General features: G+C 36.6%; 1 protein-coding gene across 1 annotated transcript in view; it reads left to right on the forward strand.

The window, feature by feature from the left end:
* LOC106879589 (E3 ubiquitin-protein ligase CHIP) overlaps positions 1-4,965 on the forward strand; it is a 77,095-nt gene extending 72,130 nt beyond the window's left edge. The window contains exon 7 of the mRNA XM_052967921.2: positions 1-4,965. This exon is cut by the window's left edge and continues 6,158 nt beyond it. The gene's annotated coding sequence lies outside the window, so the exon portion shown is untranslated.
* Positions 4,966-8,224: the final 3,259 nt, after the last annotated feature.

The following is an 8,224-nucleotide window of genomic DNA, read 5'->3' on the forward strand; positions in this document are numbered from 1 at the left end:
TGGTTTGTAGTACACAAGTGTTTTTCCTTTTTTCTTTTTGTTGATGAAACCCCCACCTCCCTTCACCTTCCTGTGGAATGTCCATAAAGTTAGGGTTCTCAACCAGTGACCACTTGGCTGTAACCATTTTTTTTTTTTTTAATTTTGTCATTTTGTCAGTTCTCCACAGTTTTCTCTTCCTTGCTCAATTCTACCATATTTCACTCTTAGCCTTTGGTTTCTTCATTGATAAACCCCTAACCCTCCCTAAGTATCACCTCCTCCTTCTACCTGTTCATTCTTTCCTCCTAGCTCAGTGTTACTTCTCTTAGCATTGCACCCCCCCCTCTCATTTTTTTTTTCTATGGTGTCACCCTGTTATCTTTCTGAACTAGACTGTAACCATTGAATCTCTTGCTTCAGTTCAGCCCACCATCATGGGCCTGTTTGATCCACAACAGGTTTGTGACAACAACAACAAAAAAATGTCCACTTATCTATTCCTCCAGCATTCAACTGACCCACCACCATTCCATGTCATAATTAAAAAATGAACAAAGATAAAACTACTTTATGATTAAAAGAAGGTGACTGGCAGCAGAACTGTTGTTGCCCTTTTCACTTATCTTCTACCTTTCCTTGTCATCTACTTAAACCCTCCCCCATCCATATTGCTCTGTCCTCTGTCTTTTCACTCCCTTCCTCAGTTTTGCTTACCCTTTCATTACTTTCTTCACACTGCTGTCATCTCCAACCCCTCTACCTATGCTGCACTTCTCAATCCTTCCTCTGTATCTTTTCTTTGCCCCTTCTAATCACCACCATCTCTGTCAGCCATGTATCTCTTTAGATGCTGATATTCTTTTTTTCTTTTACAAAACATAACTTCCATTCCAACCAGTTTATCATTCACTCTATCAATCTGGACTATCTTGGTTAATCAATTGTAATTATTTCTAATTACTGCACCTTATTAGAGTGGTAGCAGCTGGCAGATGTTAATAGTGGAGGGGTAGGTCTATGAGCTGTAGGTCACTGGTTCATTAATGACGTCAGCACTATATTGTGTCTACATCCAAGACACTGAACTCTTAATGGTCCAGTTTACCTTACTATATGGATTTTCAGCTGGAACACTGTAAAACTGACGAGTGCTTCTTTACATGCAATGCTGAATTCAAATCTTGCAATGGCTTTTCCCATGGAGAGGCAACAGCCCCTGACAAACTGATATATGGCATAAAGACAAAACCCTTCAGTGGTGACCCATAACACCCTTTACATTATGGGATTCCATTGTTACTATTTTTTCATTTCTATTTCTGCCAACCTGTTGATCAGGACAGAGTTAGAATATCCATGACAATCCATTCCCCTCTCTCCCTGTCTCTCTCTTCCCCTTCATTTTCTTTTTTTTTTATCAATGTATCATGTTTTAGAATGATTGTTGTTGTTAATGTTGTTGTAACAGTTTGTTGTTTTATATTCCAGCAATACTACAACTTCTAGTTTGGTTGCTGAGCAGATCTGGATTAGAATAAAAATAGCTAATCAAAGTATTAGTAACAGTTCATAGCATACATACATACATACATACATACACACACACACACATGCACATATATCCTTGCAATTTGCAAGCCAATCATCACTGGTGCTAGTGCCATTGTAAAAAAGCACCCAGTACAATCTGTAAAGTGGTTGACATTAGGAGGGGCATCTAGCCATAGAAACTATGACATAGTCCTCCAACTTGTCGAACACTGTCAAACAGTCCACTCCATGCTAGCATGGAAGCCAGACATTAAATGATGATGAGGAGGATGGGGATGATATAGCTCTGAAATTATAGTTTAGAGTATTAAATTTTGGGTGGAACTTTATCATTCTCTCAGTATTCTACGTATTGTCATACAGTGGTCAGACATATTAAGGGAAGTGGATTTTTACTCACTTTAAGGTAGTAACAGACTCTGTAGATGCTTTGTTAATTCATGCAATCCTCAAGGAAGAATTTTTTGAGAATAATTTGACTGTAACTATATTGAGCAGGTGAAACAAATGCAGAGAAACTCGTAAAGTATTCATATGGTCTCTATTGTAACCCTTTAGCGTTCAGATTACTCTGTCAAGTGCAATCTTTATTTATTCACATCATTTTGAATTTATCAGCCATTATCTGATAACTTAAAGATTTTGATGATGTGATTGCTTATTTTTAGAATGGTTAGGTGTGACAGGCTTGATCTGGCCGATTTTAGCATAAACCAGTTAGAATATTTTGGTTGGATGTGGCCATTTTAAATGCTAAAGGACTAGGTTTTAGAAGAATTGCGGAAGGAGATTCAGCTGTTGCATTTAACATATCAGTCAGACAATAAAAAAGAAGACCTCTTGTTGATTCAAATGGCACTCGTAAATGATTTATTGGCTCCAGTATTGAGTTGTTATAGTTCTGAGTAAAGAGCAGTTCAGTTACTTCCTTTAGCTTTATGGAAGCTTCTTGATTGGTTTGTGTGTGTGTGGTACAGCCTTGTTCAGCTGTGTTTAGGTTGTGACCAATGGTTTGGTGAGGTATTGGATGATGGCGAGTCAGAAGTTGTATCCTGTCACCACTGCTACTTTTGTTGCTGTTACCATGTAAGAAAGGAAAGCCTAATATCAGCCTGCATTAGTCAGATATGTACAGTTGTGGTAATGCTTGTGTATTCAGGTTGTATGTGCATATGTTTATACATGTATGTGTGTATGTGTATAGGATGTGTATATGAGTGTATATATTTATATGTATGCTTATATATGTATATATATGCAGATCTGTATGAATGTGTGTCTCTTTCCTATCAAGGTGTAAAACTCCACTAATTTATGACAATAGTTAGGGGTTTGTCCTAATTTTAAATGTTTATGGCATAAAAATATACTTAAATAGATTACAAAACTGAAAGGCAGTGATGAACGTTTAATTCTCAATGTATTCTGACTCCACTATGGTAGGGCATGTTTGATATATGAACTTTCTTTAACTTCATAATGAACATTCCAAATTTTGAACTGGCTTTCATCTGAGAACTTTACAAAAAAAAAAAAAAAAAAAAAAAAAGTCCCCTCCTCTCCAAACTGACCATTATGACTGCACACAAATTTGAGCAACAAGCTAAATGGATGAATTATACAGCTTTGGCATGAACAGCTGGTTTGTTTTAGGTTGTCAGTCAAGAATCTCCTTTGATGAGAATGGAACTGTAACCCAATGAGCTGGTGTATTTTGGATCATTGGTCAAGTTCTGCTGTTGTACTGTTGTAGATTTCAAATGCTTCTTAGGATTTTAAACTTTTCTTTTAACTTTGGATTTTTTTTATTACAGTAAGGGGTTGTTTGTCTTTGCACAGTAAGTGGCTGAGAAATCGGGGGGTAGATGGCAATCTGTCTTTGTTGAACAAGAAAGAAATGAATTATATAGAATATATTATTGTTGTACAGAGCAGGCCAAGCCAATAGCTAAAACCTAACCACAATATGGACAAAGAGACATAAGATTCCATATATATATATATATATATATTGATCTGCTTTAAATTATTACATGGCTGGGTCCAACCTATATTTAAAGCCTGAAGGTTTGTTAAAGAAAATTTGGCTATTACTTTGAGATGAGAATGCTACATGGAAACTTTTACTGCCTTGTGTGACCCCTATTTTAAATATTAAGTAGTTTATTGAGGGTAAGTTTGGCTATAACTTTGAGTGAATCAATCAAGTGACTGCATAAATATTGAGCCAACTGTTAACAGTTGGCTTATGTAGTCTCTAGTTTGAAGACATACCAGGGAGTTTGTTGAATGTATCTGACCTTGAGAGAGTTAAGGGTTAGTCCCTGATTAGCCAGACCCCCAAAAGTTATTGCTGTTGCTATTGTTTCTATACCAGATCTACATTATCTCCTTAAACACCTATAAACACAAACACATTTTTTAAAAAAATGCAAAATAACTTTTTTTTTTTTCTCTTATTACCTCTTGAACAGTTCAGTTTTGTGGGGTTGAATGGAGTGGAATAATGGCTCAGTGATTTAAGGATGTCTATTGGTATTGACTAGCATATATGGTGTGGTGTGAATAGGTATCATTTCACTCACAGCTTTGTGCTAGAAACGGTTCACTCCGAACACCACCTGTATCTTTGCTGTGTTATACCACTATATAATCTATTTGCAGGTGGAAAAAAGGGTAAAACCAGGGGCTTTTTTTTTTTTTTTTTTTTTTTTTCAATCTGTGCATAGGAATTGTATATTATACTCTTGTTATGCAGGTTTCAAATCCACCCTTCGCTAACAGTTTATATATATGTATGTATGTAAGTGTGTGTGTGTATATATATATATATATATATATATATATATATATATATATGTGTGTGTGTGTGTATACATGTGTGAATGTGTTTAGTTTTAAATTCTTACATTTTTCAGATATGAAATTTTTTCCTTTCGATGCTCCTGACAAATCCTCAATCCCTTGCTCTCACATAATTTAGATTTGATTCACCTACCCACAAACATTTTGCCCACTTTTATTCATTTACACACATACACAAACACTGCCCATGGCCTATGGTCACACATTGCTCAGATATAACCCATCCCCACTCCCAAACCAAATTTTAAAAAAATAAAATTAAATTCAGACTCTTTTGTTTATTCTGTTATTTTTGGATATCTGTTTTGTACAGTGTTGTGTAATCCCCTTGCCCCCCTCTCACACTATCTTACTCCCTTACACACACACACACACACACACACACACACACACACACACACACACCTAAAGATTTTTCTTAAAAGGAACCATGTTTCCATATCCTGTTGTTCCCACTTCCTTTTATTTTTCATTTTTTTTTTGTTTTTGTTTTTAAAATATTTCTGTGTGTGTATGTCAGGTTTTTTCTTTGAATTTTACTTGAAAATAAACTATTTCTGTAATAAATCTCTTGTTTGAGTTTTCTTTTTTTTTTTTGTCTTGTTTCAATCCTGTGCTTATTCATTGCTAAAACAAGGACAAATTCATGTGTATTACTTAATAACATAATTTTGTATTTAACCCTTTTGTTAAAAATATATTTGCTTCTGTTTTAATTGATTTCTAAAATAATGAAAAATTTATTAAAATAACTTTAATGTTCAAGACTAATATCTTTTACTTATTTCAGTCATTGGACTGCAGCCATGCTGGGGGCACTGCCTTGAAGGGTTTTGAATAAATCAACTTCAGTATTATTTTTTAAAGTCTGGTACTTTATCAGTTTATTTTGCTGAACCACTAAGTTACAATGGTTGTTGAGTCGGTGGTGGTAGAGACTAACACAAAACATATATATAATCACCATCATTTAATGATTTATACATGCATACATTACAGAGAGAGAGAGAGATAGTTATAGCCTAATTAATGCAGTTTCTTTTTGTGCCAGGTAGAAGTATGCCTGATGTTATCTATTTTAGTCAGAGAACTTCAGGAGAAGCATTTAGCTAAGAGTAAATCTTTACACTTGACATTTGCTGACCTAGAGAAAGTCTTCAACAGTTATGGTGGTTTCTCAGAATCTAGGGTTAGATGAATTACTTGTAAAGAGATATAACAAGCCATGTACTGAGGTGTTGTCAGTAAGGTTATTTTTTCCTGAATAAAGTGTGTTGGTAGGTGTTCACTGGGGCTTGATTCTCTGTCCCCTCCTATACATCATGGTCCTCTAGACCATAACAGAAGAATTTTAAACTGGTTGCCTATGGAAACTACTTTATGCTGACGGTCTTGCTTTTATCACAAAATCTGTAACAGAAAGCGAAATTGTGACGGCACCTGTGCCCAGCGTCGCCATCCTGGCACTCGTGCCGGTGGCACATGTAAAGACATTCAAGCGAGATCGTTGCCAGTGCCGCTGGACTGGCTCCTGTGCAGGTAGCACATAAAATACACCATTTTGAGCATGGTCGTTGCCAGTACCGCCAGACTGGCCTTCGTGCCGGTGGCACATAAAAGCACCCACTACACTCTCGGCGTGGTTGGTGTTAGGAAGGGCATCCAGCTGTAGAAACTCTGCCAGATCAGATTGGAGCCTGGTGTAGCCATCTGGTTCACCAGTCCTCAGTCAAATCGTCCAACCCATGCTAGCATGGAAAGCGGACGTTAAACAATGATGATGATGATGATGATGAATTAGAAAACAAATTGCCAGTGTGGAAGCAAGCTCTGGAATCAAAGACAGTATTTTCACTTGATGTTAATGAGGACAACAAAACACTAACCTGACCCATCACACACAAACATATACAATGGGCTTCTCCAGTTTTAACTACCAAGTCTACTCTCAAAAGTTTGGTCAGCTTGGAACTATAGTAGAAGACACTGGCTCAATGTGCCTTGCAGTGTGACTGAATCTGAAACCACAAGGCTGCAAAGCAAACCTTGTAACCACACAGTTATGCCTGCACCTATTTGGCAATATCAAAGAACATCGATTGCAACTAATCATCACATTCAACCACATAAACAGTGAAAGCTGATGCAGAAACTATATGCAGTTGTTTGATTTGCTAGAAACAGCAGCCAAATTTCCCTCAAAACTAATGTACTAAAATCACAATACTACTACAGCATTCACAGAAAACATCTTAAACAAAGCAAAGTAATGCTTAAACATAATTAAAATACTTGCAGTTATCAACTACATCCATTCATGACTTACACAACGAAACAAAATTGCTAAATGTGAAAGATCATGTCAACATGCAAGGGTTTATTGCAACCTTTTATGAGAAATGGGCCACATGAGACATGGCAGGCTGCACTACTGAAATAATTCAAGTTAATTTTTCATTAGGTATGTTATTCAGAAAGTCTTGCAGTCCACAGCTTGTTCATTACTGGTTTATTGTAAAAACAAACTCCCCACTACCACATATACAGTCTCTGTTAATATTGTAGTCTAAAGCACATACATATCTACTACAGCATCCTAAAACACTTCTACCATTACATCCTAATAATGGAATCAGGTATTGTTGACTTGGTCAGTATTCCTCCACTGAATCCAGATAAACATACCCCTCCATCCCCTCAGTATATAATGGTGATGTCCCAGCATGGCCACAGCTCATGAGCTGAAACTAGTTTCAATTCAATTCAAAAATAGTTGTTTGGAAATAATGTGGCTATCGATGGCCGCCTTTGCTTCCAAACTATGTTGGAATGTATACCACCAATTGTGAGAGTAGATCACTTAGAAACTGTTGTATACTGACTGTGTCAACCATACTTGATTCCATTGTGGTGGCCACCAGATAAATTAACAACTGTTATACTCTGATTGAGCCCACCAAACCTGTTCCATTGTGACCACAGATTAATTAGCAACTGTTGTATTCTGAATGAGTCTACCTTATCTGATTGTGCCACCACAAAAATCTACAAGCTAATGAGGGAAACTCTGAGCTCACTCAATCTATTAGCTACAACCATATTTCCCTCAAATTATACTCTATTTTCTTAAGAAAACGGGACACATTGTATAATGCAGTTGTTGAGACAATAAACTTTAAAGATAACAAGATCAAAGATGGAAAGTATTCCATCCTTCCATGACAGATCTGTTTGACAGTATGACATGTCCAGATTGTCATAATTGACTCCATATGATTAACCAGCACATGTCAGAATGTTGAGTAAGGCTATCAAGTAGAGGCATGGTATATCTGAAACAACAGGTACATTAATTAGAACTACATGCATCTCTCATGTTCATCTGTTGGAGTGATGAGGACCATCGAGTTATTCTTAAGGATGACTGCTGATTTGCATGGTGACTTTGTTTAAAGTGGAGAAGAGTTGCAGACCGTCGACCTCACTCTCTCGTCTGTGACTATCTTTAACCCTTTCGACGACCACCCAGCTGAAACCAGCTCTGGCTCTGTAGTACAAATGTCTTGTTTTCATAAGTTCTGAATTAAAATCTTCTACCAAACCTTAGTCACAACTTACGTTCCTAACACTAGCTTAATGATAACTAAGTTATTTTACTAAATTCTTTGTTATATTCAAAATTACTTGAAAGAAACACAGAGCATCTCAAAAGAAATATGGCAACAAAAGGGTTAACTCAGTGACCAGACCAGGTCAAGATGACTGGGGATGGAGATGAATGCAATGGATGACCAAGATGTCTTATTTGCATCATCTTGGTTTCTCT

The sequence above is a fragment of the Octopus bimaculoides genome, chromosome 5 (assembly GCF_046866305.1).
Source record: "Octopus bimaculoides isolate indiv1 chromosome 5, ASM4686630v1, whole genome shotgun sequence".
Taxonomy (NCBI): Eukaryota; Metazoa; Mollusca; class Cephalopoda; order Octopoda; family Octopodidae; genus Octopus; species Octopus bimaculoides.